Below are 27,590 nucleotides of genomic sequence, written 5' to 3' on the forward strand. Positions count from 1 at the left end.
GAATTATTTTTACTAGAATATTACTACAGGTTTCAAGGAGAAATTGATGTCACAGATGAACCTCATGTTATAGGTAGGAATTCCATTTTGTTCAAGTAAAAAAATGCTCAGATTATTATTGATATTTGTGAGGGAGCCATGGAAGAGACTCCAGTGAATTCTTAAACAGTTAGAAATAGATTGTAGCAGAATCTGAAAAATTTTGTTACATATAATATATATGTATATATATATGTGTGTGTGTGTGTGTGTGTGTGTGTGTGTGTATACATATATATGTATATGTGTGTGTGTGTAACTTTTTTGCTTATTCCTAGCTAAATAGGACTAAAGTTTAAGAAGTCATCATGGAGAAACTACTCTTCATGTCTTGGGAAAACTAGTTTCATACTAATACCATTCAATATTTCAGGTGTTTCAGTCCCATCTGACTCTTCATGACCCCATTTCTGTGGGGGTATTATTGGCAAAGACCCTGAAGTGGTTTGCCGTTACTTTCTCCAGTTCATTTCACAGAAGAATCAACTGAGGCAAATAGGGGTGAGTGGCTTGTCTAGGGTCACACAGAATAGTAAGTGTGTGAGACCAGAATTCAATTCAGGTCTTTCTGATTCTGGTTCCAGCACTCTATTCATTGCAACACCTAGTTGCCCCCTCATTTAATAGTAGAAAAGAAAAAATAAATAAATCATTTGAAATCACAATCTGATTGGATTTTTGAGATAATTAATCTACAGAACACATGCTTCAATCTCTTCATTTTACAGGTAATGAGATTCATATGTAATGATGCAAAATAACTCATTCAGGGTCACCTAGCTTATAAGTGGTTCAACTGGGATTCAGAAGAATTATTCATTTTATTTCGACATCCTGGTTTTCCAGCCTTACATCAATAATCTGTTCAAACCTTAAATTGTTCACAAAACCTTTCCTAATCCTCATTCCTATGAGTGCCGTTCCTTTCAGATTATTTCCCATTTGTCATGTATATGTCTGTATTGGTATTGTTTACCTGTCGTCACCCTCATTTCATTATTAGCTCTTGGTGGGGAAGGACCGATAATTTTGGCATTTCTTTGTATCCCCTAGTGTTTGTCACAACATTAGATATGTGTTAAATACTGAGTAAATATTTATTGACCTCAATAAATGCTAATTGACTGACTCAAGCCTTCTGAATCCAAATCCAATACTCATTCCATTTTTAACAAACTATTTACTTAATGTTTAAAAGTAGAATATTATGGATGCCATGTAAGAACAGATGGTAGAGATATGGATGAAGGGAATGATAATGTGGAATTATTCTTAAAGTCTTAAGCATCTTTCAGAAGCAAAGCAATTTTTAAATTTATAATATGACCTTTTTGTGTTCCTTGTAAGCAGAATATAAAATACACATTTTCAAGAAGGACATTAATAACATGGGGGAAAGTACTGGCATTTTTCTTCCAAATGACATTTCCCAAGAAGATATTTGTTTAAAATTATCTGACTACTGTCAAATTTATTATCAGGGAGATAGATAAACTGTTTCTAAAACACAGACAGAGGCTAAAATCAAGGTAACTTGTGGTCTAATTTTGATTACTACATGATTTCTATGGGGACAGAAATTATCATTTAGTCTGTGTTAAAGTCACTATTTTTTTTGCCCACAAAGCAATCATTGAAATGGTTGAGGTCCTTGTGGCAATAAGGCAAGACAAAATATAAGAAATGGACCTCCAAAATACACAGCACTCTGTTACTGTGAGGATTTCTCATACTAAGTGAAAAAAAGATGCCAATAAGTCCCCCTTCCCCTACATCCAAATAAAAGTGATCTAGAAAGAAGAAATTGGTGAAAAGGAAAGAGGATTTTAATGGATGTTTCCCCTAATATTTCTAAATCTGATGAGCATTTTCTTTCTATAATCCCTAGAAACTTCGAAAATCCACAGCCATCTCAATACAAGAACTTTCTCATCAACTCTAGATTATTGAGGGAGTTTTAGAACATGAAGGAAAGCTCAAGAAAATGAATTTGAATGGCAGAGAAAATGAGTCTTTCGAAGTTTTTGTTATTTTACTTGTTTTCAGTCATATGCAACTCTTTGTGACCCCATTTTGGGTTTTCTTTGCAAAGATAAAAAAGTGGTTTCTCATTTCCTTCACCAGTTGATTTTACAGATGAGTAAAACAAGGCAAATGGGCTTAAGGGATTTTCCCATAGTCTTATAGCTAATAATAGTCTGAGGGTAGATTTGAACTCAGGAAGATATGTTGTGACTCCAGTCTCAGCACACTGTCTACTGTGTCATTTTGCTGTCTTGTTTATTTAATTTTATTTTTTGGTCTTTGTTAATTTATTTGTTTACTTTTTGTTTAAAAGATTCAGTTCCACAATTCCTTGAGTTTCAAATTTTCTCCCTCTCCCTCCCCTCCCTGCTCCCATGGTGGCATAGAATCAAGTATTGGATGTGCAAAAACTTTAGTCAGATTATAAAGAAGCATTTTATCAGATGGAATGAACAATGGGAAAGAGAAAAGAAACCCAAACAAGATAAAGAAAAAGAGCAGGTAGTTTTCTTCAATCTGTATTCAAGCTCTGTTCTTTCTAGTTCTTTCTCTGAATGTAGACATTCCTCTCCATCCTGAGCCTTTTGGAGTTGATGTATAACCCTGCATTGCTGAGAAGGCGCCAGTCTATCAAAGTTGCTCATCACACATATATTGTGTTGGTATTTGTATACAAAATCCTCCTGGTTCTGCTCTTCTCACTCACCATCAGCTCCTATAAGTCTCTCCATGTAAATATGAAATCCATCTGTTCCTCGTTTCTTTCTATGTCTGTCTTGCATCTTGTAATTGGAGCTTGAATTTTCCATTGAGCTCTGGCTTTTTCCATCAGGAAGGTCTGGAAATCTATTATATCATTGAATGACCATCTCCTTTCCTGGAATAATATGTTCAGTTTCACTGGTGATAGTTTCTTTTGCCTTACGAAAAATCATATTCCAGTTCCTCCGATCTTTCAGTGTAGAAGCTGCCAGATCCTGTGCGATCCTCATTGCAATTCAGAGATATTTGAATGTTTCCTTCTGGCTTCTTGTAGTATTTTATCCTTCACCTGATAGGCCTGGAGTTTGGCCACAACATTTCAAGGATCTCTTCAATTTGGGATCTCTTTCAGGAGGTGACTGGTTGATTCTCTCAATTTCTATTTGACACTCTGGTTCTACTATCTCCAGGCAGTTTTCCTTGATAAGTTCTTGGAAGATGTTGTTCAGGGTCATTTTTTTTTTCATCATGATATTCTGGTAGGCCTATGATTCTCAGGTTATCTCTCATGGATCTGTTTACCAGGTCAGTTATTTTTCCATTGAGATATTTTTATCTCTTTTTCTAATTTTTCATTTTGGTGTTTTCCTTGACTGATTCTTGGTTACTCAGAGAGTTATTTGCTTCAATTTGGTTGATTCTAGTTTTTAGCAAATTATTTTCCTCAGTTAGATTTTGGAGCTCCCTTTCCATATCACACATTTTTCTTTTTAAGGAGCTGTTTTCTTCATTGTAATGTTTTTCTAATTTTGCAATTTTGATTTTAAAAGAATTATTCATTTTACCTTCTATCTCTCTAATTTGGTTTTCAAAGGGTTTTTTTTTTTTTGAGCTTATCTAAGAATGTTTTCTGTGCAGGAGACCAGTTCCCTGTTGAGGCTTCAGTTGTGGGTGTGGACTCAACAATGTCTCCCTCTGAATTTAGTTCTTCCCAATGACAATAGTAAGATTCCAGAGTCATTGTCTCTTCAGTCTGCTTTTTACCCATTTTGAGGCAGGGCCCTAGCCATACCCTTTCTAAAGGGTTCCCAAGCCTTTAATGTTTAAAGTTTTGCTTCTGGGCAATAATTACTGATGAGGTATGGGCTCTTGGAGCCCCTTCAAACTCTCCTTGAGTCCCTGAGTTACAGGCTCTCTGGGAACCCCCTTTGAACTCTGATTAAACATCTCATTTGATGAGGCATTTGCATGAGGCAATAAGCCTTACATTGTGGTTGAGACCAAACCCTCTGTTGCTAGACTTCCCACCCTTGAGCCTATCAAAATATCAATCCACCACTGAACTGGCCTAACTCACAATTGCCTGTAGTCTCTAGGTAGCCTCCAGCAATTTGCCACCCTTAATAAGTCATTGACCTCAGGGCTGCCAGGTAGCACAGCGAGTAAGAGCACGGGCTCCAGTGTTGGGATGACCTGGATAGAATCCCGGGCTCAGACACTCAGCATCACACCTAGAAATAACTGGCCTTGTAACCAGCAAGTTACTTAACTCTGATTGCTTTTTTTAATAATAAAAAAAAAACTCATTGACTTCATTAAAAGCTCTTGAAGATTCTCCTCAAACTCCTGCTCAACATCACCCCTAGATTCCTCCCACAACCTTCTGCATATAAGACCCCATCTTGTTTTAATTTTAGTGAGAGTTCTATAGAATAGTGAGAGTGCCATAGAATAGTGAGATCGCCATAGAATGGTGAGAGTGCCATAGAATGACCCAACACAGACTTACTCTGTGTATAATACAAGCAAATTTTTAATAAACTTTACTTTTCTTTGGCTAAGAGAAGGCTTGAATAGAATTCATTTGGCAGGACCCGACATGTTGGTATTTTGGTGTCTCCAGAGCAACCCTAACACTTTTTATGGGTAACCTCTTCAGTTACTATGTTTTCAGGGTCAGAAGAGGGGATTAAAGCACCTGGGGTTCACGCAGCCATGCTGGGCCCTGGAAATTCAGATAGGGACTTTTCAATTTCCAGGCTGTGCATTGGTAGTCCCAGGATTAGCTGCTGTCACTCCCAGGGTCCCTGAATTGGACTTTTACCCAGCTCTGTCCATTCCCAGCCCTGCAGTGGTAGGTCTGGCAATGGCCCTTGTGGTTGTTGGGTCAACCTGCCACCACATTGCCCAGGCCTCATAAGGGCCACTTTGCTGGCTTCTGTCATCTTCTGGGCCCTTGGTGTCTTGTTTTTTGAAGAAGATGATGCTATTAAAAGTAGAATGTAGGAAGGAAGTGAGTACTTTTGATGACAAGTAGACAGACAACTCAAAACAGTTCTAATTTATTCTATTCACTACAGAAGGAGGTGAAGTCAAAATATCTATCTCTACAATAACATCTAGATTGATAGATAGATAGATAGAGAGATAGATAGATAGATACATACATACATACATAGATGATAGCCTCTCAAAAATTTTGTATTCAACTGTAAATATAGGCCAGTAAAAAACAAGGAGAAATATTTTTCAAGTAAAATTATAATATTGTTAACACTAATGTATTGAGAAGAAGCCAAAAATACACTGGAAAGAAATCTTTAGATGAAAATATATATCTCTAAACCATTTCATCAATTATAAAAAGAAGATTTCCATAAATTGGTTTACACACACACACACACACACACACACACACTTGCGCTCACATGTTTAAACATTCAATTCAAAAATTTATTCTTCACTTGGCCCCTCCTCCTCTAGCCATTGAGAAGGCAAAAAAAAATATGGCACACATTATACATATAAACTCATAGAAAATATTTGCATATTTCCATCTTGAGGAAAAGAGAAATAAAGGAAATAATAATGCAATAAAAATAAAGGGGAGAACATCTTCAATCTAGACTTAATGGTGAGAAATGTGATTATTCTGTCTTGTATTAATAACCAATTACTGTATCAGGATCAAGGTTTTTCCCCTTTTCTACTTCCTCATCCTTAAATCAACCAGTGTGGAAAATCTTAGGCAAAAGCTTACCCAGTCTAAGATCTAATCAGAAAGTAAACAAAATTCTCACTAATGTGAGGGGTGGGGGGGTGGGGGTTCCTTTTGTATTATTAACTAATCAGAGTTAATTGCCACTGTCAGGAATACCTGTTGTTCCAAGGGCAACTAAACTGGGACGCCACTGACAAGAGGGATCTTTGGCACCTGAGAAGGCCACTGATCTCTTTTATTAATAAATATACCAGCACAATGTTCTCTTGATTCTACTCATTTCATTCTTCATTATTTCATGTCTTTCATGTTTTTCATTTTTTCCCAATGTATTTCTTTATTTTTAATTTTCAAAACTCATTTCCACAAAATTTTGAGTTACAGATTTTCTCCCCATCCTTTCCCCTAGCAACACCCTAAGATAGTGAGGCTACTGAAAACCCATTTCCTCAATCTGTTCTCTCTTATATCTTCACCCATCCTCCCCATAACTCTCTAGTAGGGCAAAATGGATTTCTATGCCCCAGTGTCTGTATACTTTATTTTCCAGTTGCATGTGAAAAATGATATTTTTAACATTTGTTTTTTAAAACTTTGATTTCCAGATTCTTTCCCTTCTTCCCACCTCACCCACACCACTAGGAAGATGAGCAATTCAATATAGTTGTCCATGTGTAGTTACAGAAAATGTGTCCATAGTTGTTATGAAACACTATATATTTCCCTAAATCCTATCCTGCCCCCACTTTTTCTATTTTCTACTTTGACCCTGTCCCCTTTCAAAAGTGTTTGCTTCTAACTACCCTCTCTCCCAATCTGCCCACCCTTGTAAACTCACCCCCTCTTATGCCCCACCCCCTACTTTTCTGTAGTGTAAGATACCCAGTCAAATGTATGTTATTCCCTCCTTAAGCCAAACTCAAAGAGAGTAAGGTTGACCCAATGCTTTTCACCTTCCTGCTCTTCCCCTCCATTGTAACAGTTTTCCCTTGACTCTTTTATATGAGATAATTTACCCTATTCTATCTCTCCCTTTCTCCTTCTCCAAATATATTCCACTCTCACCTCTTAATTTTATTTTTTAGATATCATCTCTTCCTAATCAACTGATCCTGTGACCTCTGTCTATCTATTCATGTACATACATATACACACATTCACATATACCTATATATTTATATACACATACACCCTCCTATACAAACATATAGATGTATGTATACATACATACATACACACACACACACATATATATGTATATACACACACACACACACACACGAATATATTCCCTTCAACTATACTTATACTGAGAAAAGCCTCATGAGTTACAATTATCATTATTCCTTATGGTAAATAGTTCAACTTTAATAAGTTCCTTATGATTTTTTTCCTGTTTGCCCTCACATTCTTTACTCCCTTCCTTGAAAGTCAAATTTTCATTCAGCTCTGTTTTTTTTTTCATCAAGACTGCTTTAAAGTCCTAAATTTCATGAATGACCATATTTTCCTCTAAAGCAATATATTCAGTTTTGTTGGGTAGGTGATTCTTAGAAGTTTTCTTTTTGATTTCTTTTTCAGGAGGTGATCAGTGAATTCTTTCAACCTCTATTTTGCCCTCTGGTTCTAAAACATCAGGACAATTCTCCTTGAGAATTTAGTGTAAGATGATTTCTAACTTTTTTTTTTTTTGCTCATGGCTTTCAGATAGTCCAATCATTTTAAAATTATCTCTCCTGAATCCATTTTCCAGGTCAGTTGTTTTTTCAATGAGATATTTCACATTGCCCTCTATTTTTTTTTTCATTTGTTTAGATCTATTTAATGGTATCTTGATTTCTCAAAAAGTCACTAGCTTCCATTTACGCCAGTCTAATTCTGAAGGAAGGATTCTCTTCAGTGAGTTTTTGAAATTCTTTTTCCATCTGGCAAATTTGACTTTTTAAAGAATTCTTCTCCTCATTGGCTTTTTGAGCCTCTTTTGCCATTTAAGTTAATCTATTTTTTAAGGTGTTATTTTCTTCAGTCAGGTTGTTGACTCTCATTTCATAATTTTCTTGCATTGTTCTCTTTCTGTTCCCAATTTTTTCTCCACTTCTCTAATTTGGTTTTCAAAATCCTTCTTATGCTCCTCTATGGCCTGTAACCAGCTCATATTTTTTCTTGGAACCTTTTGGCACAGTAGTTCTGACTTCACTGTCTTCCTCCTGTTCCATGCTTTGATCCTTTTTTTCCCAAAAAAAACCAGGAGTGTAAAGTCAGGTTGCTGTACTTGCTTTGCTTCCTTTGCTTTCTCATGTTGCCACTCATTTACTTGACTCTTGAGCTTTTAGCTAAAGTAGAACTATGCCTTCAGAGAAGAGAGCTTTGACCCAAATTGCTGGGGTTTTCTCAGCTGCTGGAGATATTAGTTGACTGCCTTCTCTGAATCTGCCACACACTCTGGCAAACTGGTCATGTACCCCAGGACCTCCACTCTAGAGTGTGATCCAGATCCCAGCAGGTTAAAGCAAGAGCAATTGCCCCTCAGACTGGTTGCTTGTTCCCCCACAATCTGTAGGCCAGGAGCACTAAAGCAGCCACGTAGTATAGACTGCATGGCCACCATGCCTCAGCTCTTCTCCCTCCAGGGGGCAAAAGATGGGCCACCCTCCCAAACTTCCAATTAACAAGGTCCACACTGCACTGAACTCTCTCTCACTTTGTCCTCAGCATCTATGGGTTGATAATTCTAGAAATGTCCTGAAGTCCCTCCAGCTGGCAGCTGGTTGTGGCTGCACTGAGGCTAAAACCTCTGGCTCATGTAGAGATGGGATCAGCTCCCAGAGAGCTGTGCAGGCCCCTTCCTGCCAGCTTTCCATGCTGTCTTCAGCAGGAGGTCAGCTTCTTTCTGTTATGTTGTATGTTCTGTACCTCCAAAGTTTGTTTAGAGTCATTTTTTTGGTTTGTTTTTTGAAGTTCAATTAGGGTTAAGTGACTTGCCCAACATCACATGGCTAGTTTTATATTAAGCGTCTGAGGCCGGATTTGAACTCAGGTCCTCCTGATTCCAGAGCCGGTGCACTATTCACTGCGCCACCTAGTCACCCCAGAGTCATTTTTTTTGTTTGTTTTTTACATGAATTGGAGGAGATGAAAATGGGAGCTTGGCAGAAGTCCTGTTTCTACTCTGTCATCTTGTCTCTGCCCCCTAAGTAGGTGATTCTTGATTTTGATCCTAGCTCCTTTGACCTCCAGAATATCATATTGCAAGTCCTTTAATCTCTTAATGTAGAAGCTGCTAGATCTTGTGTTATCCTGATTGTGCTTCCACAATTCTCAAGTTGTTCCTTTCTGACTCCTTATAATATTTTATCCTTGAACTGGGAATTCTGAAAATTGGCTATAACATTCCTAGAAATTTTCTTTTTGGGATCTTTTTCAAGAGGTGATTAGTGAATTCTTTCAATTTCTATTTTGCCCTCTTTTTCTAGAATATCAGGATAATTTTACTTGAGAATTTCTAGAAGGATGGTTTCTAGCCTTGTTTTTTAATCATGGATCCAGGTTGGCCAAAAATTTTAAAATTTTCTCTCCAGAATCTATTTTCCAGGTAAGTGTTCTTTTTTTTCCCCAATGAGATATTTCACATTGCCTTCTGTTTGTTTGTTTCTTTTTTTCCCCATTAGTCTGGATCATTTTTATAGTATCTTGATTTCCTATGAAGTCATTAGCTTCCATTTGCTCCAATCTGAATTTGAAAGAACTATTCTTTTCAGTGAGTTTATGAAGTTCTTTTTCCATCTCACCAATTAGACTTTTTAAGGTGTTCTTCTCCTCATTGGCTTTTTGGGCCTCTTTTGCATTTGAGTTGGTATATAATTAAGGTGTTATTTTCTTAAGTCAGGCTTTTTACTTGCTTTTCATGATTTTCTTACATCATTCTACTTTCTCTTCCTAGTTTTTCTTCCACTTCTCCTTCTTGATTTTCTTTTTCTTTAATGGTTTATTAACTTCTGATTTACATCATTTGTTTCTGCCAGATTTGAGTTACAAATTTTCTCCCCATTTTTCCCCTATCCACCTCCCCAAAACAGCAATCCCACAGGATATCCCCTCCTCCAATCTGCTCTCTCCCATATTTTCTCCCATACCCCTTTCAATGTTTCCAGTGTATCTCTATGCCTCAGTGCCTGTATATCTTATTTCCCAATTACATGTAAAATGATACTAATAAAAGTATATACATATATATGTATATGTACACACACACACACACACACACATATATATATATATATATATATTTGAATATTTGATTTTAAAACTTTCAATTCCAGATTCATTCCATTCCTTCCTTGTCACCCAACCTTACTGGGAAGATAAGCAGTTCAGTATAGGTTGTACATGTGTGGCTAATGCAAAACGATAACATAGTAGATATATTGTAAAAGACTAACTATATTTCCCTCCCTCCTATCCCACCTCCCACTCGTTCTATTCTCTACTTTGATCCCGTCCCTTTTCAAAAGTGGGTGCTTCCAACTTCCCTCCCCCCAGCCACCTGCCCTCCCTTCAATCATCCCCCCTCTCATCCCCTTCCCCCCCATTCTCCTGGAGGGTGAGATACCCAATTTATTGTGTATTTCACTCCCTCCTCAAGCCAGATTCAATGGCAACCAGGTTGACCCATTCCCTTTTGCCTTCCTATTCTTTTCCTCCATTGTAATCATTATCCCTTGCCTCTTCTATATGAGATAGTTTACCCCATTCTCTCTCTCTCCATCTTCTCTCACTATATTCCTCTCTCACCTCTTAATTTCCCCTTTTAAGTATCATCCCTTCCTATTAAATTGGTCCGGTGCCCTCTATCTATGTATACCTGTAAACATATATACACACATTCACATATGTATTCATATGCCCATATACCCTCATATATATACATATATACATATACATATATATATTTCTAATCACTTCAACTACTGAGAAAAGTTTCATAAGTTACAATTATTTTGTTTTTCCATGTACGAATGTTAATAGTTCAACTTTGATAAGTGGCTTATGATTTCTTTTCCCTGTTTACCTTCTTATGCTTTTCTTGCTTCTTATATCTGAATGTCAAATTTTCTATCCAACTCTGTTTTCTTCAGCAAGAATGCTTGAAAGTCCTCTATTCCACTAAATTACCATATTTTCCCCTGAAACATGATACTCAGTTTTGCTGGGTAGGTGAGTCTCAGTTTTAATACCAGGTCCCTTGACCTCCAGAATATCACATTCCAAGTCCATCAATTCCTCAGTATAGAAGCTGCCAGATCTTGGGTTATCCTGATTGTGTTTACACAATATTCAAATTGTTTCTTCCTGGCAGCTTGTAATATTCTCTCCTTAATCTGGGAATTCTGGAACCTGGCTGTAATATTCCTAGGAGTTTTCTTTTTGGGATCTTTTTCAGGAGGTGATTGGTGGATTCTTTCAACCTCTATTTTGCCCTCTGGTACTAAAACATCAGGGCAGTTTTCTTTAAGAACTTCCTGGAGGATGATTTCTAGGTTCTTACTTTGGTCATGGCTTTCAGGTAGTCCAATAATTTTAAAATTATCTCTCCTGGATCTATTTTCCAGGTCAGTGGTTTTTCCCTTGCGATATTTCACATTGACTTCTATTCTTTCATTTGTTTGGATCTGTTTAACAGTATCTTGATTTCTCATAAGTCATTAGCTTCCATTTGCTCCAATCTAATTCTGAAGGAATGATTCTCCTCATTGAGCTTTTGAGATTCTTTGTCCATCTGGCAAATTAGACTTTTTAAGGCATTCTTCTCCTCATTGCCTTTTTGAGCATCCTTTGCCATTTGAGTCAGGCTGTTTTTTAAGGATTTATTTTCCTCTGTCAGGCTATTGACTCTCATTTCATATTTTTCTTGCATTGTTCTCATTTCTCTTCCCAATTTTTCCTCCACTTCTCTTATCTGCTTCTTAAGGTACTCTATGGCTTGTAACCAGATTTTATTTTCCTTTGAAACTTTTGGTGCAGGAGTTCTGACTTCACTGTTTTCCTCCTGTTCCATGCCTTGCTCCTTCTTGTCCCCAAAATAGGAGTGTAATGTTGGTATCTTCTGGCTGCTTTGTTTCCTTTGCCTGCTCATTGTGCCACTCAATTACTTGACTTTTGGGCTTTTTGCCACAGTAGGACTCTGCCACCACACAGGGGAGCTTTCATCCCAAACAAACGCTGGGGTTTTCTCAGCTGCCAGAGGTATTAGATGGGTGCCTTCTCTGAGGTCTCCCCAAGCTCTGGCAAGCTGTACACACACCTCAGGACCTCCACCCTAGACTGCAATCCAGATCCAAGCAGGTTAAAACAAGAGCGATCACCCCTCACACTGGTGCTTGGTCCCCCTACACTCTGCAGGCCAAGAGCTGAAGCCTCCATGAGTTGACTGGCTGTGCCAGCATCTCAGCAGCTTTTCACCCCAGGGGTAAAAGCCATGCACTCCCACTTACTGGTCCCAAAGTCCAGACTGCACTGGCCTCTCACTTTGTCCTTTGCATCTATGTGTTGATAAATCTGGAAAGGGCCCCAGCTGCTGCTGATCTGTAGTCCCTCTGGCTGGTGGCTGGTCAGGCCTGCCCTGGGGCTAAAGCCTTGGCATGGGGCTGGGCTTGTCTCCCAGAGTGCTGTGCTGAATTTCTGCTGGCCTGCCAGGCTGTACTCAGCAGGAGGTTAGTTTCTCGGTGTCATTTTTTGGGTTCTGCAGCTCCAAAGTTTGGTTAGAGTCCCCTTTTTACATGGATTAGGGAGGGTGGAAGCTGGAGCTGTAGGAAGATCTTGCTTCTACTCTGCCATCTTGGCTCCGCCCCCTCTCCTCCTTGATTTTCAAATTCCTTCTTGAGCTGCTACATAGTCTGTAACCAGTTCAAGTTTTTCTTGGAAGCTTTTGATGCAGGAGTTTTTCCTTTGTTTTCTTCTTCTTGTTTCATGTTTTGATCCTTTTTGTCCCCAATAAAGGATTCTATGTTCTGATTGTGCTTCCTCAGTTTTCTCATCTTGCCAGCCAAGTACTTGACTTTTGAGCTCTTTGCCATGCTATAAATCTGCTTCCAGAGTGGAGAGAGCTGTGTCGCAAATTTTTGTGATTTGCGCAGCTGCTGCCAGAGCTGTTGTCAGACCTATTAGGAAAGCTCCTTCTCCATAGCCACCACAAGTTCTGGCACACTCGTGTTCCTCATCACAGGACTACGACCCAAGACTGACACAGACATGAGCAGGTCGATGCAAGATCAATTACCCTCTAATTGGTCCCTTATTCCCCTTAAAATCTATAGGCCAGGAACTCCTGAGGCAGCCAGGCAGCAGCAGCTGCAGCCACAGCACTTCCACAACCTCTGTTGCCCCAGGGACAAGAGCCAGACTGCATCCTTCTCTCACCCTGTTCCAAGAGTGCTCTCTACTGACTTTTTTATTTCTCTTTGTTTATGGGTTGAGAAGATTGGAAACAGTCACAGCTGCCACTGATCCACTGTCCTGAAATCTGCTCTAGTCCGTTTGGGCCACAAGTCTGGTCCAGCATGGTTCACATTGTAATGTGCTTAGCTCCCAGCCTGGTGCTATAGACCCAACCTGTCAGTCTGCCAGGCTCCCTTCAGTGGGAGCTTTGCTTTTCTTTGTCACTTTTTGGGTTCTGTAACTCTAAAATTTGTTTAGAGTCGTATTTGATGGGTATTGCAGGTATTTGGAACATGATCTGAAGCAAGTTCCTGCTTTTAGTTCATCATCTTCGCTCTGTGCCTCCATGTTTTTTCTAAAATTATTGAGTTAATCATTTCTTATAGCACTATAGTATTCCATCACAATCTTGTACCACAATTTGTTCAGTCATACTCCATTTGATGGATTTCCCTACAATTTCCTATGGGTTCTTTTTCCACCACAAAGAGGGGTGCTATAGACATTTCAGAACATATAGTTTCCTTTCCTTATTCTCTGATCATCTTTGGAAATAGACCTAGGAGTTTTATTACAGTATCAAAGGGTATATACAATTTTATACATCTTTCTGCATAATTTCAGATTGCTCTTGAAAATGTTTGGGTCATTTTTCAGTTAGCTAGTAATGAATTAGTTTCCCAACTTTTCTACATTCTCTAACATTTGTCACTTCACTTCTGTCATTTAGTCAATCTTGGGAAAAATATATATTTATTAATTATGTTTATATATTTATCCCATGTTCTAATGTTATATTTAGTTACGTTTCTATGTTTTAAGATCCTTTCTTTTCAGTAGTAAAATTCTATATACTGTATTAACATAAACCACTTCTCTAAATGCACTCTCTATAGGAATATGTAGAAAAGTTGCAGTGAAGAGATATAGGAAGAATATTTAGAGAGACTTTAGTATATAGAGAGATTTTAGGATTATTTCCAAGGGTATTTATTAGCTTACTTGCATAAAACAGATATGGTCATCAATAGACCATTGTAGAGGCAAGCACCCCACCATCCAAAGGATGGCTGTCAAAACAGGTTCTTAGATCTTCTCTAAAGGAAAGCAACTCAAAATGGGTTAACAATCTTGCTTTAATCAATCAAATGCTTCATTTACCTTGTTCAGGGGAAAAAGTAAGCACACCAAAATTCAGAGTATATAGACAGAAATCTTTAAAACAGACAGGCCTCCAAATGTCCAACCATCACATCCATACACAATCACACTTACCAGAGAGGGAAGCATCAGTATCTGGGTTTTCAAAGCCAGGGGCTCCCAAGGGCTGCCCAGAGTCTCGTCTGGTCAAGTCACACAACACTTCTCAAAGTGAGCCCCAAAACAAAGTCTCACATCAAGGTTTATATAGCCTTCTCCAGGCTCAGAGAATGTAACAACCTTCTTGACCCACTTCCCAATCACAAAGTACCAAGGTGTGTGAGTTCCTGAAAAGCAAGCCTCCCACCACAGGCTCCAGGTGTACTTAAACTAGGGGCATGAAGATCTTAAAAATTTACATTCCTATAACAACCTATAAAATAATATTGTATACCATAACTGTTATAGGATGGATAACAAAAATGCTTTATAATTGAATAGACATATGCATTTTCTCATGATAGCTAGCATTTATGTAGTCTTTTAAAGTATGCAAATTTCTTAATAAGTGTAATTTTATTTTGTCTTTACAGCAACACTTGAATGGAGGTGGTGCTACTATTATTATTATTTATTTTTATTTTCCATATGAGGAAACTGTGACACACACAGAATAAATGACTTGTCCATGGACATATAGTATGAAGAAGATTTCAACTCCGATGTGCCTAATTCTAGTTTATATGCTCTATCCTCTGTGTCCCATAGCTGCCTTGTAACAAATTGATCTTGAACTTATTTATAGAAGAAATTGTACTATTGGCATTCATCAGAATGAGGAGATGATGACTTCCCTATCACTAGATGCTTTAAAAAATAATGAAAGAGACCCTAATAAGAAAATTGGAAAAGGGATTTTTTCTTTCAGTAAAGGTTGAAATGTTCAATTTTTTTGGTATCTCTCAAGAAATTTGAGATTTTGTGACAATGTTAGTCATCCATATATTTGAAATATATTTTCTATTTTGGTTTTTAGAGATACCTAAATATTACGCCTTTCTGTCAAAATCATGAGTGGACTTGATCAGTACTATCTTAAATAAGTGCTATGGGTATTGACATGAGGTTTATATCTTTCTTAGGCTACTTCACTGGAAACTTTTCAGTTCTCAAGAAACACTAAAAATAGAATAATATCAATGAATTTATTTGTTTAGGACTTTCTCAAATAAATGAGGTTAATGTTCTTTGTTTTGTCTTATTCCTATGTTGTTATATAATACTTCTAAAGTGCAACACATGCCATAAATCCTGGGCAGTCAGTTCATTGCCCACTCCATGTACCATTTCCTGACATACTTGTCTGTAATAGATATTTATATGCTTCCACAGTTCCACCCCTGTAACTTGGTTGAAAATAAGAGTATTTCCTACACCAAATGCCCAGCCCAACTCCATATAATGAACTTCTTTTGGCCATAGAGGTATTCATTCTCACAGAAATAGTCTGTGATTGGTATGTGACCATCTGCAAACCTCTGTATTCCCACTAGATCACATGGAGGCAGAGGTGTAACATGGTGGTTTTAGCTGCCTGTAGTGGAGGAATTATCCATACATTTCCATGTTTACTCCTCATTGTTTTAACATATTTGTGGCCTCAATGAGATAGGTCACTAGTTCTGTGATATGTTTCTTTTACTAGAACTCAACTAGTTGAGGCTCAAAGTTTGGGTCACTTAGATATTGTCACTTCACAGATGGTGGACTTCGTAGTTTTCCTGGTGGTTATGTCTTCCTGTGCTGTAACACTGTATTCCCTTCATAAACACACTGGTTAAATCCACTTTCCCACTGTGGTTCCCAAATTACTGCTATGATTTTTTTCTTTTGACCCTATCTTCTTCATTTACATTAGACCATTCATCACTTTCAAGGAGTATAAAGTCTTGGCTCTTTCCAATACTATCACTGCACTAATGCTCAACAATTTCATTTATACTTTGAAAAATATAGAAATGGAAAATGCAATGAAGAAAGTCTGAGGTAGAAAAATATATTTGACTAAGAAAATATATTTTCTAAAACTTGATTCTATCATCCCCCAAAAAGCTTGCTAGAAACCTAGCCCCCATGTGAGCCAGTGGTTTTAGCCTCAAAGTGCCAGGACCAGCCAGGGTTAGAGGGATTTTAGGAGAGTGAATCAGCAGCAGCTGAGTCCATGTCAAGAATTATCAACCCATAAATTCCAAAGACAAAGTGAGAAGTCAGTGTGAATTTGGGAACAGGGGATCCAGGAGTATGGTCTCACCTCTGCCCTGTAAGAAGAAGCAGCTGGGGCATGGTGGCTGCCACAGCATGGCTGCTTCAGAGCTACTGGCCTGAAGATTGTAGGGGGACCAAGCAACCATTCCAAGGGAGTAATCACTCTTGCTTTAAGCTGCTTGGATCTGGATAACTGTCTATGAGGGAAGTCTTGGGATGAGTAACCAGGTGCTAGAGCCTGTGTAGACTTTTGAGAGGGCACCCAACTTATAGCTTAGGCAGCTGCAAAAACCCACAGCGATTTGGGACAAAACTCTCCTCTCTGGAAGCAGAGTTCTACTATGGCAAAAAGATCAAAAGCTGAGTAATTGAGTGGCAACATGAACAAGCAAAGGAAGGAAAGCAAGGACAGCCATCCAACTTTAGATTCCTCTTTTGGGGACAAAAAGCATCAAAACATGGAGTGGCAGGAAAACAATGAAGTTATAACTCCTGGACCAAAACCTTCCAAGAAAAATATGAACTGGTTACCAGCCATGGAAGAGCTTAAGGAGGATGTTGAAAACCAAATAACAGAAGTGTAGGAAAAACTGGAAACAGAAATGAGAATGATGGGGACAGACTAAAAATGGTGGAGTAGAAACATGATTTCCTTGGGGGTCCCACTTCCACCTCCTCCAATTCATGTAAAAGGTGACTCTGAACAAACTTTGGAGCTACAGAAACCAAAAAAATTGTTATAAAGAAGCTAACCTCCCACTGAGGGACAGCCTGGCAGGCTGGCAGGAAGCAGCCAGCACAGCACTCTGGGAGCCAATTCCAGCCTTGCTCAAGTTGGGGGTTTTAGTCTCAGGGAGACCACAAACAGCTGCCAGATGGAGAGAATTTAGATCATCATCAGCTGTGGTGGTTTGCAGAATTTTCAAACCATAGATGCTAAGGAGAAAGTGAGAGGTCAGTGCAATGTGAACTTTGGGACCTGGGAATTCAGGAGTGTGATGGGCCTTTGCCACCAGGATGCAAAGCCACTGAGGTGTGGCAGTCATGCAGCTGCTGCTATATTGCTGCTTCAGAGATCCTAGCCTGCAGTTTGTAGGGGAACCAAGTGACCAGTCTGAGGGGAAATTTCTATGACTTTAACCTGCTTGGATCTAGATTGTTGTCTAGGTTGGAGGTCCTGGGATTTGCCAGAGCATGGGGAGGCTTCAGGGAAGGTACCCAAATAATAGCTCCAGCAGCTGAGAAAACACCAGCTATTGAGAAAAAACTCCCCCCTCCCCAACCTCTTGTAGCAGAGTTTTACTGTGGCAAAAAAAATAGCTCAAAATAAAGTAATTGACTGGCAACGTGAGCAAAAAAGGGAAGCAACACAAGCACAGAAATCCAACTTTTGACTCCTGTTTTGGGGACATAAAGTATCAGGGCATGGAACAGGAGGAAGACAGTGAAATTAGTACTCCTGCACAAGAAGCTTTCAAGAACAGAATGGGCTGCATACAGGCCACAGAGGAGCTTAACAAGGATTTTGAAAACCAAATAAGAGAAGTGGAGGAAAAATTGGGAAGGGAAAGGAGAACAATGCAAGAAAATTATGAAATGAGTGTCAACAACCTGACTGAAGAAAATAACACCTTAAAAAATAGACTAACTCAAATGGCAAAAGAGGCTCAAAAAGCCAATGAGGAGAAGAATGTCTTAAAATGCTGAATTTTGCAGATGGAAAAAGAATCTCAAAAGCTCACTGAAAAGAATCATTCCTCCAGAATTAGATTGGAGCAAATAGAAGCTAGTGACTATGAGAAATCAAGTTAATATTAAACAGATCCAAACAAATGAAAAAATAGAAGGCAATGTGAAATATCTCATTGAAAAAAAACAAATGACCTGGAAAATGGATTCAGGAGAGATAATTTAAAAATTATTGGACTACCTGAAAGCCATGAACAAAAAAAGAACCTAGAAATCTTCCTCCATGAGAACAGTTGAAGGGAATAGAAATGTGTCTTGCAGTCAGGGCACTGAATATCACACACAACCTTAGATGAGGAAGACTGAAAGCAAGAGTTAAATAGAAAATTGGGGTGGGGGGTTAATGCCAAGATGGCAGAGTACAAAACAGTACTTTTTCTTGGCTCCCCCTTCCACATCCCCCAACACATGTAAAAAATGACATTAAACAAACTTTAGAGCAATAGAACCCACAAAGTGATGAACTAACCTCTTGCTGAAGACAGTCTAGCAGGCTGGCAGGAGGGTGCCAACTCAATGCTCCACTATAATATTATACACCATCCAAGGACACTCTTCTGAGAGCTGCAAAAAAGCTCTCTCTACATGTGGTTCCCATATCACTGTTGTGATCTTATTCTTTGGCCCTGTACTTTTCATTTATATTAGACCAGCCACCAACTTTAGTGAGGATAAAGTATTTGCCCTTTTTTATACCATCATTTTTCCCATGCTAAACCCTTTCATCTATACTCTGAAAAATAAAGACATAAAAAATACAGTGATGAATATATGGAGCAGAAACAAGTTTTTAAGAAGAAAGTTCATTTTGTGAAAAAAATAAAGCTGCTTCTCACCAAATACTCATGGTTCCAATAAATTGATAATTCAGTGCCCATTTAAGACTTGTCTGAAGCCAATAGGATTTGGAATAGGAAAAGAATAGTGAACCCAGTAGTTAGTACAAAATACTTTTTTTTCAAACTGCAAAACATGGCAGAGCAGAGATGACTGGCTCATGATCATAGAAGTCCTAAATGTAACCTGGCAAAGACAGACAGACCAAACTGTATAATGTTGTATAATAGATCAGGAAGAGGATTGTTGACAAATATTTAGCTAGAGGAAGGAAAAGTCTACTCCTCCTTTTTCCTTGCCTACTTCTCCTTCTTCCTCCCACAATAGTAAACTTGTGAAATTTTCATGAAAAGAATGCATTTTACAAACTATTCAACTGTTTTCATGGCCAATATAATATTTTCTCCCCCCAATTCTGTTATATCAACATTATAGATGGGATACTGGTTGAGATCTGTTTGACACAATTTACCATCTTACTATTTAAATCTTGAATAGAAAAGTGGGACAAATGGAAAATAATAACCTAGAGCTTTAACCAGTATAAATTAAGGAAGGGAGGAAAGAAAGGGGAGAGGGAGAGGGAGAGAGACAGAGAGAGAGAGAGACAGAGAAAGAGAGAGAGAGAGACAGACAGACAGACAGACAGAGACAGACAGAGAGAGACAGACAGAGAGAGAGAGAGACAGAGAGAGAGACAGAGACAGAGAGAGACAGAGAGAGAGACAGAGACAGAGAGAGACAGAGAGACACAGAGAGACACAGAGAGGGAGACAGAGAGAGAGACAGAGAAATAGACACAAGGAGGAAGGGAAGGGAGGGAAGAGGAGAGAATGGGAGGGATGGAAGGGAAGTGGAAGAGTAGGGAGGAAAGGGGAGGGGAAAGGAAATTTGTAGAGTAGTACACAGAGGACAGGAGACAAGAGAAGGGAGGAGATGAGAGGAAAATGGAAGGGCAAGAAAGAAAAAATGAGATAAAGAAAGAAAAGAATCAAGGAAAAAAAAAGAAAAGATGAAAAGAAGCAAGAAAAAAAGAGTGAGAAAAAGTGCTTTTGAAAGGAAGAAGTAGAAACCAGTTTCAAAGGTTCACAACTTACATACAGAGCCAAGTGAAGTTCTGCATTAGGAATCAAATATACTTGGGTTTGAATTCCAACTCTGACATTCACTGAATATATGACCAAAAGTGAATCAGTGGCACTACCCGTGACTTAGCTTTGTTACATGTGAAATGAGTGTGTTAATGCTTCAGAGGGCATTTTTAAAGTTTGAAGATCATGTATTGAAATCACTATACAGATAACTATTACTATCACTATTACTACTACTACTACTACTACTACTACTACTACTACTACTACTACTGATGATGATGATGATGATAAAAGAATGTCATTATACCAAAAACTAATTTTATTAAATAAAAAATAATGATAATGCAATATATTGAAATTCTGGAAAGCAGTTGACACCCTTCTCAAGGGAAAATTTTCATTTCAGATTTTTTTTAATTAAAAGAAAGAATGAAGTTTTTAAAGATTGGGGAACCAATAAAAAAAAAAGAGGAATAGAGGAAATGAGAATAGCATAAAATGAAAACAATAGGGAAGAGTCAACTAGAAATTAAAGAGCAAAAAATTTAAAAGAGTATAAAATATTAAATAAAACTAGAATCTGACATTTTTAAAATAAAAGAGAAAATGAGCCAATTTGATTTTTTAATGAAAATAAAACCTAATCAAGTCAAATCAAAAGTGAAAAAAGAATTCAAATAATAGGAAAATGAATCCTATATTTAGAAACTATTTTATCTCTTGTTACTATATGAATCATACTTAAAATTTGTCAATATTGAATTTATAAGCAATTAACCAAGTCATTGAAAAATAAATTGATCAAATGATAATTGAATTCTCAATGGGGTTAAAAGGGACACAAGAGGTCCTGGTAGTTATAAAATTAAATTTTTATTAATGTTATGAAATATTTTAAAAGAGAAAAAATAGACATAATTTTCCAAAATCTTCTGTGAGGCAAATATAGTTGAGATACAAGGAGGGAGAAATAAAGCAAAGAACAAACAAAGAGAACATATCTCTAATGAATGTTGATGAAACATTAATATTAGTTGAGACTATTGCAATATATTTTAGAAATTATTCATGAGAAATCTGGATTTATTCCAAGAATATTGGTTCACCATGAAAACCCTATTAATTAAAGATAGGAAGAAAGGAAAAATTAAAGGAAGGAAAGAAGGAGAGATGGAGGAGTGAGGGAAAGGAAGGAAGAAAGAAAGAAGAAAATAGAGAAAAAAAGAAAGAGAAAGAAAAAAATTGAAAGAAAAGGATCAGTCACATGATTATATCAATATATTTAAAGCTTCTGATCAAATAAAACAACTGTATGTTATTTACACACAAACATACACACACACATAAAATTATGGGAATAAATGGAACTTCCTTCAATTCAATATGCTGCTTCTAACTAAAACTTCAAGAACTAGCTTTATAGATAAAATATTTCAAACATTTAATTTAAAAATCCCATTCATCTCTTCATGTCAATTCCTCATATTATTTGAACTATAATACTGTAGCCCCTATGTTTCCAGTTCCTATCTAGAAAAGAATTATGGTGCATACTATAGGGTGTTGATTTGTAGTCATAAAGGCATGGGCTAGCTTTTCTTCAAGGGCTACCTAAATGTGCCCATTACCTCCCCCTCCATTTCTACCATCTCTGGAATATCAAATTATTTTGAATCTTTCTCCCATGTGACAGCCTTACCTATACTCAAGGACACTTATTACATACCCTACACTTCTCCTATCCATTAGATAAACATAACTCATTCCTTTAACCATTTTTTCTTAATTAATTAATGTTTTGTTTGCAACGTTCAGTTCCACAAGCTTTTGAGTTTTAAATTTTCTCCATTTTCCTTCCCTCTCCCCTCTCCAAAATGGCATGACTTATATAAGCTCTTGTGATAGTAATGGCAATTAAAGATTCCCCTGTATTGGCTTGGTTTTCAAATTGATTGTATTAAAACCCAGAGTTTGTTAATCCCACCTGTGGGATGGGCTTGTTGATGTGAAAAGAAAGTCCTGAAGTGGGAGGAGCTGGTGATGTAGATTTGGAGAGACAAGAGAGAGGCGGAAGTTCTTTTTGGAAGCAGCACCTTGTGGAGAGAGAGAGACTAAGAGATTGCTGGTGGCCGCTTTGAATTGCCCTGGACTTTTGAGACCTGCCCCCTGAGCTGCCAAGGACTGAGGAGACATGGCTGTTTTGCTGGTACTTTGTCTGTCTGTTTTGATGTTATTTTGCCAGATTTGTCCACTGGTGAAAGACTGTCCTGTTGAAGAAGTCCTGGAACCTGGCATTTGGTTAAGAAGGCCTGAGACTGTCCTGCAGACAGAGAATGAATACTGTCCACTGGTGAAGGACAGTGCTGTTGTTGCAGGGGTCTGGGAGCCTTTCTGTTGGTTCAGAAGCCCTGAAGAAGGATTTTCTTGTTGTATGTTTACAGAAATCCTGGGAGAGGGCTTTGCTAATGTGTTCAGGGGTTCTAGGACTGTTCTACAGACAGAGGATAAATTCATGAAGGGACTGGCAATGTATCTTATGGCCTTGCTAAGCCTTGTCTCCCCAGGAACTAAGATTGCTGAGAACTTGCCTCTTGTCAAGATGAAGAAAAGACCTCCATTTGGGTATTAAGTGCTGTGTTTAAACTTGATGTAACTCTGGGGTAGATTCAATTGTGATCCAGGGGTGGGGAACTTTTGACCTTTTTGTGTTCTATGGTTGAGCAAATGAATGTATTTTACTTATGTTTGGAAACTAATCTCCATTTGAGAAGAGGGGCTTTGTGGTGGACTTAATTAAGGTGTAGCCTAGGGGTGGAGAAGTATTTGGAACAGAGACTTTGTAATTGATTGAATGATTGGAAAGTCCTGGGGTGGGGTAGGCCTTGGAGATTATTTAATCACACTTAGTAAATGCTGTATTTTGAATGATGTCATGTTTTGATCTTCTCTGTTCTGGGTTTGTTACTGAATAAAATAGAGAGCACCTATGCTGGTATTTTGAACCTGGGAAGTTGCCTTTGCTTGATATTATATTACAGCTCTCCTCCCTCAAATTTTGATAAACGTGTAACATATATATATATATATATATATATATATATATATATGTATATATGTATGTATATATCTTTTTTTTTATATGTGACATTGTAGGCATCATAGTTACCTGTACCTGCTCTGAGTAACCAAGTAGTACCAAGGATCCTACTTTGGCTTGTGTGGCACTTAATATTAGAGGGTATCCTGGGGTGGAAATGCAGCTTTCTCTCTCACCATCTCCAATATGCAACTGTTATGCTCCTCTTGGTTTGGCCTGCAAACTGATATAAAAATAAGGAAAAAACAAAACAAATGAAAAACCCCTTTAACTTCTGTTAAGAATTTAAATACTTCCTTGTCTCCCTTAGCTTAGGTAATCTCCCCCCTTAATAGGTAATTTCAGTACCTACTGTTGAAGAAAACATTTCGTCTGAGATCTCCTGATGTATCCCCCTAATTCCCCATTCAGACTTTTCAAGGTCAGATAATGAAACATTTTAATCTCTATATCTGAAGCATTGAGTAGGATCCTTTATTTAAATGATGCATTTTTGCATATGTATGTATGAATGTGTGGGTGTTTATACACACACATTCATGAAAGTTAACTTTGAGAACTCTGATAAAGGGTCTTTGAAAAAAAGGGACAGTTAGCACAGGGCAAATAGAGTGCTGGGGCTACATACTCACTAGCTTTGTGACACTGGGCAATTCACTTAAACTTGTATGCCTCAGTTTCATCATCTGCAAAAAGAGCTTGAAAGGGAAATGGCAAACCACAAAGGTATCTTCGCCAAGAAAACCCTAAATGAGGTTGCAAAGCATCAGACAAATGAAAACTGACTGAAAAACAACAAGATAGTTAGCACCAGGGGGTGGAGCCAAGATGGCGGAGTAGAATCATGATCTTCCCTTGGCTCTAGCTTCCACCTTCCCCAATCCACGTAAAAAGGGGACTCTAAACAAACTTTGGGGCTGCAAAACCCACAAAATGACACAGAGAAGCTAACCTCCTGCTGAGGACAGACCAGCAGGCCAGCAGGAATCCAGCTCAGCACTTTGGGAGCCTAGCCCAGCCCCACACCAAGGCTTTAGCCCAAGGGCGAGCCTGACCAGCCATGGCCAGAGGGACTCTAGAACAGCAGTGGCAGTGTCTGTTTCCAGATTTATCAACACAGAGATGCAAAGGACAAGGTGAGAGGCCAGTGCATTCTGGACTTTGGGACCAGTAAGTGGGAGTGCATGGCTTTTACCCCCAGGGTGAGAAGCCACTGAGAGGCCTGCACAGCCAGCCAGAGCCACTTGATGGTTTCAGCTCCTGGCCTGCAGAGTGTAGGGGGACCAAGCACCAGTCTGAGAGGTAATAGCTCTTGCTTTAACCTGCTTGGATCTGGACTGAAGTCTAGGGTGGAGGTCCTGGGGTGTGTGTCCAGCTTGCCACAGCATGTGAGACCTCAGAGAGGGCACCCATCTAATACCTCCGGCAGCTGAGAAAACCCCAGCGTTTGGGACGAAAGTTCCCCTGTCTGGTGGCAGAGTCCTACTGTGGCAAAAAGCCCAAAAGTCAAGTAATTGAGTGGCAAAATGAGCAGACAAAAGAAACAAAGCAGACAGAAGATTCCACCATTACATTCCTATTTTGGGGACAAGAAGGAGCAAGGCATGGAACAGGAGGAAAACAGTGAAGTCAGAAACCCTTCACTAAAAGCTTCAAAGGAAAATATGAGCTGGATACAGACCATAGAGGACCTTAAGAAGCAGATAAGAGAAATGGAGGAAAAATTGGGAAGAGAAATGAGAATGATGCAAGAAAATAACGAAATGAGAGTCAAAAGCCTGACTAAGGAAAATAATACCTTAAAAAACAGACTGACTCAAATGGCAAAGGAGGCCCAAAAAGGCATTGAGGAGAAGAATACCTTAAAAAGCCAAATTTGCCAGATGGAAAAAGAATCTGAAAAGCTCAATGAGGAGAATCATTGCTTCAGAATTAGATTGGAGCAAATGGAAGCTAATGACTTTATGAAAAATCAAAATGCTGTTAAACAGATCCAAACAAATGAAAGAATTGAAGGCAATGTGAAATATCTCATGGGAAAAACCACTGACCTGGAAAATAGATCCAGGAGAGATAATTTAAAAATTATTGGACTACCTGAAAGCCATGACCAAAGTAAGAACCTAGAAATCATCCTCCAGGATGCTCTCAAAGAAAACTGCCCTGATGTTTTAGAACCAGAGGGCAAAATAGAGGTTGAAAGAATCCACCGATCACCTCCTGAAAAAGATCCCAAAAAGAAAACTCCTAGGAATATCATAGCCAGGTTCTGGAATTCCCAGATTAAGGAGATAATATTACAAGCAGCCAGGAAGAAACAATTTGAATATTGTGTAAACACAATCAGGATAATCCAGGATCTGGCAGCTTCTATACTGAGGGATTGAAGGGCTTGGAATATGATATTCCGGAGGTCAAGGGACCTGGTATTAAAACCAAGACTCACCTACCCAGCTAAACTGAGTATCATGTTTCAGGGGAAAATATGGTCATTCAGTGGAATAGAGGACTTTCAAGCATTCTTGCTGAAAAAATCACAGTTGAATAGAAAATTTGACATTCAGATACAAGAAGCAAGAGAAACATGAGAAGGTAAACAGGGAAAAGAAATCATAAGGAACTTATCAAAGTTGAACTATTAACATTCCTACATGGAGAAATAATTGGAACTTATGATACTTTTCTCAGTAGTTGAAGGGATTAGAAATATATATATATATGAGGGTATATGGGCATATGAATACAAAAGTATATATTTTTACAGATATACATAGATAGAGGGCACAGGACCAATTTAACAGGAAGGGATGATACAAGGTGAAATTAAGAGGTGAGAGAGGAATATAATGAGAGGAGATGAGGAGAGACAGAATGGGGTAAACTATCTCATATAGAAGAGGCAAAGGGAAATGGTTACAATGGACAGGAAGAACAGGAAGGCTAAAGAGAATGGGTCAACCTTATTTGTGTTGAATTTGGCTTGAGGAGGGAATGAAATACACACTAAATAGGGTATCTCACCCTCCAGGAGAGTAGGGGGGAAGGGGATGAGAGGGGAGATGATTGAAGGGAGGGCAGGTGGCTGGGGGGAGGGAAGTTAGAAGCAACCACTTTTGAAAAGGGATGAGATCAAAGTAGAGAATAGAACAAGTGGGAGGTGGGATATGAGTGAGGGAAAAATAATCAGTCTTTTACAATATATCTACTATGTTATTGTTTTGCATTAGCCACACATGTAGAACCTATACTGAACTGCTTATCTTCCCAGTAAGGGTGGGTGACAAGGGAGGAAGGGAATGAATCTGGAATTGAAAGTTTTAAAATCAAATATTCAAATATATGTATATATGTACATATATATGTGTGTATATATATTCATATATATGTATATATATTCATACATATGTATATATATACTGTTATTAATACCATCTTACATGTAATTGGGAAATAAGATATACAGGCACTGGGGCATAGAGATCCAGTGGAAAAGTCGAAAGGGATATGGGAGAAAATATGGGAGAGAGCAGATTGGAGGAGGGGATATCCTGTGGGACTGCTACTTTGGGGCGGTGCGTGGGGGAAAAGTGGGGAGAAAATTTGTAACTCAAAATCTGGCAGAAATGAATGATGTAAATCAGAAGTTAATAAAGCATTTTTAAGTAAAAAAAAAAGATAGTTAGCACCATAGGTGTTCTAGGGCATTGAAGCCAGACAGTGATAGAAGAAAGAAGAGTATGGAAAGCTGCTTTGAAGATTCAAACTAGAAATTTGTCCATCCTTCATGGATAGTTTGTGTAAGATTAAACCAAAAGAAATTGACAGTAGGATTATTAGGGTGACAAAGTTAACAAGATCAGACACCAAGAGCTCTAAGTTGAATTAAAGGCTGAAATATGATTTCATTTAAAAAATCCCTTTTATGTTCTATAACACCAACCCTGTACATAAAAATGGGCATTTCTTCCTACTCTGACCTCTCAAATCTTCTGGTTATTTTTCCTTTTTAAAAATAACCCATGGGAGAGAGGGGAGAAGAGAGGAGGAGAGAAAATTAGAAACTCAAGGGACTTTGGAACTGATTGTTCTAAACCAAAAGTAAATAAATTTAAAGTGAAAAAAATAATTATGTGGAGGTAGAGTTCTCAGGCTCATTCAAGGGAAGCTAAGGCAGATTTGATTTAGAAGACCTAGGCTCTAGTCATCA

The sequence above is a fragment of the Petaurus breviceps genome, unplaced genomic scaffold (assembly GCF_028583685.1).
Source record: "Petaurus breviceps papuanus isolate PSGF00001 unplaced genomic scaffold, PetGlider_PUasm1.0 188, whole genome shotgun sequence".
Lineage (NCBI taxonomy): Eukaryota > Metazoa > Chordata > Mammalia > Diprotodontia > Petauridae > Petaurus > Petaurus breviceps.